Source organism: Erinaceus europaeus, chromosome 19 (assembly GCF_950295315.1).
Source record: "Erinaceus europaeus chromosome 19, mEriEur2.1, whole genome shotgun sequence".
In the NCBI taxonomy this organism is placed as follows: domain Eukaryota; kingdom Metazoa; phylum Chordata; class Mammalia; order Eulipotyphla; family Erinaceidae; genus Erinaceus; species Erinaceus europaeus.
The window spans coordinates 28,326,157-28,338,763 of NC_080180.1; positions in this window are offsets into that span (position 1 = coordinate 28,326,157).

The following is a 12,607-nucleotide window of genomic DNA, read 5'->3' on the forward strand; positions in this document are numbered from 1 at the left end:
TGGGGCCCATAATTAGTTTAGGAGCCTGTGTGACCTCTGCACCCCTGTAGATCTGAGCTCACATTCTGTGGTCATGAGTAGAAATATTCTATGCTGCCCCAGTATCAACCCATATTCTTCAGGTGTAGCATAGAGTATGTTGTTCATCCGCCCTTCAGAGGATGGAGCATTATCTACCATTGTTTATCCAAGTTGAGGGAAAGGGCCTATGGGTCTCACAAAGGGATCTATTTTGTTGTTCCTGATAGAAATGACCAGTAATAATGGAGAGAGGGATTTATTTGAGTTCTAGGCCCATATCTCTGTTTGGGAATCTCAAGACTCCCGGATTAGGGCCCCAGCTGGTGGATTGGCCTGAAAGTGACTAAAGACTCATCAATAAAGTACTCTAGTCTCTTGCCCTTATTCAGATTTTGAAGTCCTTGCTTTGCTAAGGTTATCTTTTTTATTTTATTTTTTTTTAATATTTATTTATTCCCTTTTGTTGCCCTTGTTGTTTTTTTATTGTTGCAGTTATTATTGATGTTGTTGTTAGATAGGACAGAGAGAAATCGAGAGGAGGGGAAGACAGAGAGGGGGGAGAAAGACAGACACCTGCAGACCAGCTTCACCGCCTGTGAAGGGACGCCCCTACAGGTGGGGAGCCGGGGGCTTGAACCGGGATCCTTTTGCCAGTCCTTGCGCTTTGCGCCAAGTGCACTTAACCCGCTGAACTACCACCCGACTCCTTGCTAAAGTTATCTTTAAAGAGAGTGAGAGAACTGTAATAGGAAGTAGGTAAGGAGGGTATCTAAGTCTAAGTGGACACTATTTCATTATGAACTTTATACTGACTCACTAAAGACTATCATGAATTTTTGCTTTTGGGTATATATTTTGCCCTAATTTATAGATACATGTGAACATATGCTCTATCTTACAGGGCCTGGTCTATATCTAGGTTTTGGGACTTTATTAGGAAGTGAACCTCCTGGAATGGAATTAGAGAATACCATGAAATGAAAGGTCTCACCTGAGTAATGAGGGTGAAGGGTTGGCTTTCCATGCCTGACGTCTCTGTACACAGTCTGAGGTGAAGCATGCTGAGATGATACTTGTTGCATTGATTAGGTTGGAATCAGCAGATGCAATATCATTTGGACTTGAGAGAAGCATGTAGGGAAGTGAGCCCCACCCCAGAGGTTCCAGGATTGGGAGAAACATAGGCTCTATAGACGAAGCGGGAGATTCCTGTTGTCTTAGTATTTAAAAAGACAATAGATAGTTATTGCAATAATCACATTGTTTGGCAATTGGGTTAGCTATGAAAAATCCCTTTGTTAGGATTTGCTGTATCATACACACCCTCACCATATTTCATATCCTTTGACATTGTTTTCGTATAGCTGTGCCACCAGTTGTTTTTGTTCTCCCTGGGCTAAGCTTTTAAGAGAGTCAACATATCAAAGACTCAGCCTATGTATTGAAAAGACTCAGTCTGATTTAAAAAGTTTGAGACATTCAATCAGTTTTTCCACTCCATCCATCCCCCTTACCACATGAAGGTGAATATCCACCCTCACCCTCCACCCAGGGTTTTTACTTTGGTGTTCTTCTACAATTTTAGTCAGATCCTGATTTGAGTATCCATTTCTGTTATTTTTTCTCAACTTTTTTTTTTTAGTGGTATCATACCATACTCACCTGCTGCAGCTCATGTGAGGTGGTTCCAGCCAGGAGGCAAGTCACCAATTCTCCCTCGCTAACTCAAGGGCTCAGCGATACAAAAGGAGACACCAGGGAGTATCCTGGTACAACCACTCGTTTTATTTGGGGGTGGGCTTGGGTATATATAGAAAGTTAAACAAAGAACATTTTTCTAATATGTCAGAAAGTACAGGTTTCTTAAAGGTCAGCTTGCCCCTATGGTAGGGGGCTGGTATGATAAGAACAGATTTGATACATGAAGGTCAAGACAATTATTTTCCATGATGCAGGCAATTTAATTATCCATAGGCATTTGAGAGAAGCATAGGGGTTAATCCAGTAAGTTGAGATAGAGAGAAGATAAACAAAACTTGATTTAAATCATAGATATAAAAAAGCATAAGGAAATAGAAGTTTGGGGGTTTCTCTGCCTGATATTTGAGGTGTATGATAAAGTGTGTTCTCCTTTGTGATCAAAAGGTGAAGAGGATGTGTGAACTTTGAGTGCCTATCATGAACTTTGAGTGAACCTTAAAGCAGGCAGCCATTTAGCCTGCTGCTAGCAGGGAAAAACTAAGTGTGAGAGGCCGTAGGATTTCTGTGAGCTTGAGAGACTAACAAGGAGAAACTGAGTGTAGTAAACTTTTCCCTCTTGGCTCATCTTTATGAGGAGTGAGGCTAACAAGTGGGGTGTCTTTCCAGACATCCATCCGAGGATGGGAGAGCTTCCCTAAGCTCTACCAAGGTTTCACATAGTCCTACACTCATCTTTATATTTCTAACTTAGCTCACTTAACATAATTCCTTCTAGCTCCATACAAGATGGGTCAGAGAAGGTGGGTTCATTATTCTTAATAGCTGCTTAATATTCCATTGTGTATATATACCACAGCTTTCTCAGCCTCTCATCTGTTAGGCACCTCGATTGCTTCCAGATTTTAGCTATTATGGATTGTGCCACTGTGAAAATAGGGGTACACATATCTTTTGTTTGGGCATATGGAGTCTTTGGGGAATATCCCCAGGAGAGGAATTACTGGGTCATATGGAAGGTCCAAATCTAGCCTTGTGAGAGTTCTCCAGACTGCCCTCCACAGAGGCTGGACCAATATACATTCCCACCAGCCATGCAGAAAGGTTACTCTCTCCCCATAGCCTCTTCAGCACTTGTTGCTGCTGTCCTTTTTGATGTATGCCATTCTCACAGGAGTGAGATAGTATCTCAATGTTGCCTTTATTTGCATTTCTCTGACAATCAATGACCTGGTGCAATTTTTCATATGTTTGCTAGCTTTTTGGATCTCCCCTGTAGTAAAGGTTTTGTTCATATCCTCTGCCCATTTTTCGATGGGGCATTTGCTTTTTTGGTGCTAAGTTTGCTGAGCTCTTTGTATATTTTGGCTATTAGTCTCTTGTCTGATGTATGACATGTGAAGATCTTCTCTCATTCTGTGAGAGGTCTCTTTATGTGGTAGTTTTTTGACTATGCAGAAACTTTTCAATTTGATGTAGTCCCATTTGTTTGTTTCTGATTTAGTCTTCCTTGCAGTTGGGTTTGTTTCTTGAAAGATGTCCTTGAGTTTTAGGTAAGAAAGTGTTACAACAATGTGTTCCTACAGGATAGTTTCTGATCTAATATCAAGGTCCTTGATTCATCTGGATTTGATTTTTGTTTCTGGTGAGATATAGTGGTTCAGTTTCATTCTTCTGCATGTTTCAATCCAGATTTCCCAGCACCTTTTATTGAAGAGAGAGCCTCCTTCCTCCATTTAATACTTTGGCCCCCTTATCAAAGATTAGATGTCCATAGGCGTGGGAGTTTAATTCTGGGCATTCCATTCTGTTGCACTAGTATGTGTGCCTGTTTTTGTTCCAGTACCAGGCTGTTTTGATGATGATGGCCTTATAATATAGTTTGAGATCTGGGAGTGTGATGCTCCCATATCTGTTTCTTTTTCCTCAAGATTTTTTGGGCAATTTTAGGTGTTTTCTGGTTCCAGATAAATGACTGCAATTGTTGTTATATTCTCTTAAAGAATCTGGTGTAACTATTATTTGTATCATGTTAAATTTTTTAAGCCTCTGAAGAGAATATTCATTTTAATGATATTTATTCTTCCAATCCATGAGCCTGGGAAGTCCTTCCATTTACTGGTATCATTTTCTGTTACCTTGAATAGTGACTCATAGTTTTCAGTATACAAGTCATTCACTTCTTTGGTCAGCTATATTCCTAGGTATTTTATTGGATAGGACATAGAGAAATGGACAGAGGAGGGGAAGACAGGGAGGGGGTGAAAGACACCTGCAGACCTGCTTCACTGCCTGTGAAACAACTTCCCTTCAGGTGGAGAGCCTGGGGCTCAAACTGGAATTCTTATGCTGGTCCTTGCGCTCCATGCCATGTGAGCTTAACACGCTGCACTACCACCCGACTCCCGTACACTCTTAACCTCTGATGATAATTGCTTATTTTGCCTTTGACCCATTTCACCCTAATAAACCTTGTATTATTTAAACTATATTATTCCTAGCTCCCTGCTGTGAATTATTTTATGAGCCGCAGCTCCCCCAAATCCCGTTTTAAGTAAAGTTTTGACAAATGACATCTCAACATGTTGCAAATTTTCTTATTCCACCCCTATTTCAGTTGTTTAACTCTAATTTCACCCTACCCACTTTTTGCTCTAGGTGGTTTAACTATATTTTCTGTGTGTTGTGACCACATTGATTTTTCCCACTGCAGGTCCCAAATGTGTTTCAAAATTCCTTTTTTAAGTTTTTTTAAATTTATTTTTATTTTTTATTTATAAAAGGAAACATTGACAAAACCATAGGATAAGAGTGGTACATTTTTGCACAATTCCCACCACCAGTGCTCTGTATCCCATCCCCCCCCTGATAACTTTTCTATTCTTTAACCCTCTGGGAGTATGAACCCAAGATTATTGTGGGATGCAGAAGGTGGAAGGTCTGATTTCTGTAACTGCTTCCCCACTGAACATGGGTGTTGAAGGGTTGACCCATACTCCCAACCTCTCTCTCTCTTTCCCTAGTGGGGAAGGGCTCTGGGGAAGTGGAGCTCCAAGACACATTGGTGAGGTTGTCTGTCCAGGGAAGTCCGGTTGCATCCTGCTAGCATCTGGAACCTCCTGGTGGCTGAAAAGAGAGTTAAAATACAAATCCAAACATATTATTTTTAATTTTTTAAAAATATTTACTTATTTGTTGGATAGAGAGAACCAGAATTTTAGAGGAAAGGGGGTGATAGGAAGGGAAAGAGATAGAGAGAGGTACCTGCAGCCCTGTTTCACCACTTGCAAAGCTTTCCCATTGCAGGTGGACCAGGGGCTTGAACCCAGGTCCTAGAGCATGGCTACATGTACACTCAACCAGGTGCACAAGCAGATTGCTCAACAATCATGGACCTAAAGGCTGGAATAGTGCAGATGAAGTGTTGGGGGGGTTCTCCATTTTGTAGATAGCTAGTAGGCATATTTTAGTTATATTTCAAATGGCCTGTAGCTATACTAGTGTTTTTGTTTGTTTGTTTTGCCTGAGCCTGAAATCTGATATGCAAGTGGAGCAAAGTTATTGTCTTGATGTCATGGCTGGGAAAAGGACCAGAAGGCTGGATCAGGGAAGAGTAGTTCCCCAATATGGGAACAGGGTATAAATGTTGTTGACTGTAAAACCCATCAATTTGATACGATCTGGGGCCCATAATTAGCTTAGGAACCTGTGTGACCTATGCATCCCTCTAGATCTAAGCTCACATTCTGTGGTCATGTGTAGGAATAGTCCGTGCTGCCCAAGTATTCATCCGTTTTCCTCTGGTGTAGCATAGAGTATGTTGTCCATTCTGTGTTCAGAGGATGGAACATTCTCTACCATTGTTGATCCAAGATGAAGGCAAGGTCCTGTGGGGGCCCACAAAGGGGTCTATTTTGTTGTTCCTGATATAAATGACCAGTAACAATGGAGAGAGGGATTTATTTGAGTTCTAGGCCCATCAATATGTTTGGGAAGTGTTTAAAATTTCTAACCCCACCCCCATATGTGTGTTTCCTTGGTTACCCTCTCTTTTTTGTTTGTTTGTTTTTCTGCTCAAGGCAGTTTTTCCTTTACTTTTATTTACCACACATGTTAAATTTTTTCCCCCATGTCCTTTACCTCCCTTTTTCCTGCTCGACTTTACTTTAAGCTTATTAGAGACCCAACAGATGTATGCTAATTTTTGGTAAGTGACCAACAATTAAGTTTAAGCTTTCTTTTTCTCACCCTTTTTTAAACTGCCACAATGGTTATATTACATTCTGAAGAAGACAGTTTTCACCTCAGACAGTTGGAAGAGACTTTCAAAATACATAAAATTCAGTGTTCCAAGAATTAAGAAAGTTGTTAAATATAATAGAGGTGGTCTCTGAACCTCTTCCAAGAATACAGCTATATCATTTGAGATATGGACACAAACTTGGGATTATTTAATGAAAAATATTGGTATAATCACAGCAAAACAACTTTAGACTTGTAAGCTCTGCCTTTCTGCTCTAAATCAATTGCAGGCTTTTTTGCAGGCCTATTCCTTAAATCTTCCTCCTTCTACTTCCAATTCCATTTATCCTTCTTCCTCCTCTTCTCAGACACAGACTGTTCCCATTATGCTTGAAGCCCAAACATTCTCCTATTTTTTTGCCCATGCCTGGCTATTCATGGCTTTAACAAAAAAAAAAGGGGGGGGGGATGGCAAGGCACCACTTAAAATTATCTTCCTGATCCTCCACTTCCTTTAATGCTGCATCTGATTCCTTACAACTACCACCTCTACCTACTGTGCCAAGTGACTCACTCAACCCCTTCCTAACACCTCCTAGAAACCCAGATTTGCCTGCTAAGAGTGATAAAAACAGAAAAATTCCTATTGAGTAAGGCCTTAAATTTGATGGTTTTCCCATGTTCTCCAAAGCAAAAGGAACTGAAATGGAGTATAAAGCTTGACCAGATCAGGTTCCTAGAGATATCTCACCCAGTCAGTTAGTGGGTGAGAGTGACTTTATATCTCCCAGTGAACATATGAAAATTAGAAAAAATGACAAGCACCTTACTGTGTAAGCAGCAGTCAGAATAAGTGACAAGTTACATAGCACTCAAGTAGAGTCTTTAAGCTCTGTTATTCAGAAAGCCACAGAATCCTACAGAGAATTTGTGGACAGGTTACAAGAAGCTACCAGTAGAGAAGTAGATAATGAAGAAGCAGCCAGAATTTTAATTTCACAATTAGCCTATAATAATGCAAACCAAGATTGTAAAGGAATTCTTGGGCCACTTAAATCTATTTTTAAGTATTGCTCAGATGATAAAATCATGTACTAAGGTACAGACTCAAACCCATAAAGCATATGTTGTGGCTGCATTTAATCAGGCCACATATGTGGTCGTCTCAGTATAGTACATGCAAAGCAAGTTTGTTTTAAGTGTAATAATAAAGGCCATTTACAAAAGAGTTGCAAAATGCATCTTAAATGGTTTGATTATAAGGTATCTGAAGATTACAGATATTCAAAACCTTCCTTAACCAAATGCCCACTCTATAGGAGGCTTTCACTGGGCAATCCACTGTCCATCCAGAACTTATGCAGGAGATAATTCTCTGCCAGATAACAAAAAGTGGGGTACTGGCCCTCCGGCCCATATAGCAACAAGGACTATTGGATGACTCTTAACGATAACCACTTACTATAGGCATTAATCTTAATGGATTGCTTAATTGTGCCACTTATGTCTTTAAACTTCTAGTCTCTCTATTCGGAAGTGATTTATTTGACTATGAGGTATGTATGTATGTATTGACTCAAGTTTACCCTAAAGCCATTGTTGATTGTGGTATGCTGTTATATACCCCTGTGTCTTTTAACCAAAGATGAAAGAATAGAAACTGTATCCATCAGTGTTTGATGTCCTCTCCCCATAGCCTTTACTGCTGTTTTGCTACTGTGATCTAGTTCACCCCTCTAGTGTTCAGGCACATTTTAGGATTATTGGTACTGACCATGCAGGACATATTCTGACCAGCTATTAATTTCCAGTCCTTCTTTTATCAAAGTGTTAGCTCTAGTTAAGTGATTGGATATTTCTCTGGTATAGCATAAGTCATTGTTCCTTTATGCTTAGAATGGCATGACTCCTTCCCCCTTTATGGGTGAGAAAATTCAGTGTGTTTTTTTTTCAATAGTTTTTATTTATAAAAAGGAAACACTAACAAGAACCATATGATAAGAGGGTTACAACTCCACACAGTTCCCACCACCAGAACTCTGTATCCCATCCCCTCCCCTGATAGTTTCCCTATTCTTTATCCCTCTGGGAGTATGAGCCCAGAGTCATTATAGGGTGCAGAAGGTGGAAGGTCAGTAGACCTTTTAACATTGATTCTGAAAAAATTGATGTTTCACACATCCTTCAGTTTGCTAAGTTGAAATTTATTCCTATCTCTGTGGACTCTGCTACAGACCTTATATATGCCACCTGTTGCACAGGAAGCAACCAATGCTTGTGAACACTTTCTCTGTTCTTATGTATTAGACTAACTATGGCCTTAAATGTGTTTCTGGATTATTGCTTATTTCTTCTAAACATGCATTTTGCATGCCTTACAATACCTCTAAATAAGTAATTGTGGACTTCCATATGTACCCTTAAAGGACTATTTCTCAGTTATGAACAGAATACAGAAATATTTATATATTTTAAATTTTGTGCTGAATAATTTTAATCGGATAGCTGCTAAGCATTACTTTTCTCCACAGAGCTACTCCTTTTCCAGCAGACGTCTTCTGATTTGTCTAGTCTTTGTGATTTAAACCAATAAAATTACTAACTTAAGGCATAGAGTATTTGGGAAAGGTGTACAAATATTGTTGAGTGTAAACTATTAATATGATGTAATCTGGGGCCCATATTCAGTTTAGGAGCCTATGTGACCTCTGCATTCCTCCTCTAGGTCTGAGCTTACATTCTGTAGTCATCAGTAGAAACATTCTAAGCTATTCCAATTTCAGTATTCATCTTCATCAGGTGGTAGATAGAGTATGTTATCCAGCCTCCCTTCAGATCATGGAACATTCTCTACCATTGTTGATCCACATTGAGGTCAAGGTCCTATAGGGGCCCACAAAGGAATATATTGCATTGTTCCTGATGGAGATGACCAGTGACAGTGGAGAAATAGATCTATTTGAGGACTAGGCCCATCATTCCTATGTGGGAATCTCAGAACTCCCTGAATAGTGCCCTAGCTCATGGCGAGGACTGATAGTGACTAAAGAGTCATTCATTAAAGTATGCCAGTCTCTTGCCATTATTCAGCTTTTCTAGTCCTTACTTTGATAAGGTTAGCTTTGGAGTGACTGAGGGTAGTGCAATCGGATGTAGGTGAGAAGAGTATCTAGGACTAAGTAGAAACTTTCACTGGGAACTTTATGGTGTCTTTTTAGGTCTTTTTACTTGCTTGCTTCTTTCATCGACTCATTGCAGCCTCTTGTGCACTTTTGCTTTTAGGTATATATTTTTTCCTAATTTATGGATAATTATGTACATCTGTTGTATCTCATGTGACCTCATCAATATCTAGATTTGGGAGCTTTGTTAAGAAGTGAACCACATGAAACGGAATTAGAGAATCCTGTGAGAAAGGAAAGGTCTCCCCCGAGTAATGATGTTGAAAGGTTGACATTCCATGCCTAATGTCTCTTAACACAGTCAGAAATGAAAAATGCTGAGGTGATACACATTGCATTTATTAGGTTGGGATCAGCAGATGCAATATTATTTGGTATAAATTAAGAGGAGCATGCAAGAAAGTGAGCCTCATCCTAGAGGTTCCAGGACTGGGGGAATATGGGCTTTAAAGATGAAGCGGGAGGTTCCTGCTCTCTGAAGGCTTAAGAAGGCAATAAATAGTTGTTGCTGTAATCAAATTATTTAGCAATTGGGTTAACTTTGAAGATTTCATTGTTAGGATTTGCTTTATTATACATTACATTACCATGATTTATGTCCTTTGAAAATATTTATATATAACAGTGTCTTATAAAGTTTTTTCTTGTCTCCCTGGTCTAATCTTGCTTCTTGCTACCTGTTGCTTCTTGTCTCCCTGGTCTAATCTTTTTTAAAAATTCACATTTCAAAGAACAAGTCATTATTAAAAATGTATTAACAATTTGAGACCACTGTTAAAATTCAGTCTGGTTACACGTTTGAAGTCTTAAGTGTTTAGATTAAAGGAACAGATACTCATCCTATGGTCTTTGTATTAAAATGTTTGAGACATTTTCCCCACTTTCATATTAATTAAATAGTGATTTATGAGACTACAAGTTAATAGGAGTATATATCAACAAACTTCACACCAACAAAGGACTCTGTCCCACCCCCTCCACACTCCAGTGAAGCTGAACATCAACTCTCACCATCCTCCCACAGTTTTTTACTTTGGTACCCTACTCTGAATTCAGTCAGATCTTGTTTTAAAATTCCATTTCTGTTCTTATTTCTCAACTTCTGTTTATGAGTGGGATCATCCCATACTCGTCTTTGGTTTTCTGACTTAGCTCATTTAACATAATTCCTTCTAGCTCCATCCAAGATGTGTCAGAGAGGTGGGTTCATTGTTCTTAATATCTGTTTAGTATTTTATACCACAACTTTCTCAGCCATTCATCTCTGATTTGCTGATTCATCTCTGATCTCTTATTCGCTTCTAGATTTTAGCTATTACGAATTGTGCTGCGATGAACATATGTGTACACATAAGTTTTTGTTTGAGTGTCATGGTGTCCTTCAGATATATCCCTAGGAGAGGAATTACTGAGTAATATGGAAGGTCCATGTATAGCTAACCTTGTGAGGGGCCTCCAGACTGATCTCCACAGGGGTTGGACCACTTTATAGTCCCAAGAGCACATGTTTTTCATGTGTTCATTAGCTTTTTGGATCTCTTCTGTAGTGAATATTCTGTTCATATCCTCTGCCCAATTTTGGAAGGAGTCATTTCCCTTTTTGTTGCTAAGTTTGCTGAGCTCTTTGTATATTTTGGTGATTTGTCTCTTGTCTGATGTATGACATGTGAAAATCTTCTCCCTGTCTGTGAGAGGTCTGTTTGTTTGATGGTTTCTTTGGCTGTACAGAAGCTTTTCAATTTGATGTAGTCCCACTGATTTGTTTCTATGTTAGTCTTCCTTGCAGTTGGGTTTGTATCATCAAAGATATCCTTGAGGTTTAGGTGGGAAAGTATTCCACCAATGTTTTCCTCTAAGTATTTGATAGTTTCTGGTCTAACTTACATGTTCTTGATCCATATGGAGTAACTTTTGTTACTGGTGAGAGAAAGTGGTTCAGTTTCATTCTTCTGCATGTTTCAGTTCAGTTTTCCTAGAAGCATTTATTGAAGAGAGATCCTCCTTCCTCCATTTAATACTTTGGGCACCCTTGTCTAAGATTAGATGTCCATAGGTGTGGGGGTTAATTCTGGGGTTTCAATTTTGTTCCACTGGTCTGTATGCCTACCTTTGTTCCAGTACCAGGGTGTTTTGATGATGATGATGGCCTTATAATATAGTTTGAGATCTGGGAGTGTGATACTCTCATATCTGTTTCTTTTTACTCAAGATTGTTTTGGAAATTCTAGGTGTTTTCTGGCTCCAGATAAATTATTGTAGTTTCTGTTCTAGTCTCTTAAAGAAGCTTGGTGGAACTTTGATGGGTATCACATTAAATTTGTATATGGCTCTGGGGAGAATATGCATTTTGATGATATTTATTCTTCTGATCCATGAGCATGGGATGTTGTTCCATTTCTTGGTATCATTTTCTATTTTTTTGAGTAGTGGTTCATAATTTTCAGTATACAAGTCTTTCACTTCTTTGGTCAGGTTTATTACTACTTATTTTATTGGTTTTGTTGCAAAGTGAATGGGAGTATTTTCTGGATATCTCTTCTTCAGACTTATTGTTTACATAAAGAAATTCCACTGATTTGTGTACATTGATTTTGTAGACTGACACATTGCTATATTGCCTAATAACTTACAGTAGCTTCCTGCTGAATTCTTTTGGTTTTTCTATGTATACTATCATATCCTCTGCAACTAGTGAAAGCTTGACTTCTTTCCTTCTAATCTGTAAAACTTTGATTTCTTTCTCTTGCCTGATTGCTATGGCAAGAACTTTCAATTCTATGTTGAAGAGTAATGGTGATAATTTACAGCTCTGTCTAGTCCCCTATCTGAGGGGTAATGCTTTCAGCTTCTGTCCATTGAGTATGATGTTGGGTGTAGGTTTGCAGTATATGGACTCCACTATCTTGAGGAACTTCCTATCTACACCCATTTTTTGTAGTGCTTTATGCATTAATGCATGCTGGATTCTGTCAAAGGCTTTCTCTGCATCTATTGAGATAATCTAATAATATATATTTTGGTTTTACTTTTATTGATGTGGTGAATGCCATTGATTTACTTATGTATATTGAACCAGCCTTGGATTCCTTGGATAAATCCTGATTGGTCATGATGAACAATATTTTTGGTGTACTGCTGTAGCTGGTTGGCTAGGATCTTTTTCAATAGCTTGGCCTCTATTTTCATCATAGATATTAGTCTGTAGTTTTCCTTTTTTGTTATTTTCCTATATGCTTTTGCTATCAGTGTGATGTTGGTTTCATAGAAAGTGGAAAGGCGTGTTCCCATTTCTTTGATCTTTTGGAAGAGGTTTAGAAGTTTAGGTATTAATTGTTTCCTGAAGGTTTTGTAGAATTCCTTTGTAAATCCATCTGGTCCAGGACTTTTGTTATTTGGAAGATTCTTAATTACTGTTTCAATTTCTTTGTCTGAGATTGCTCCCTTTAGGTTTTATAGCTCTTTTT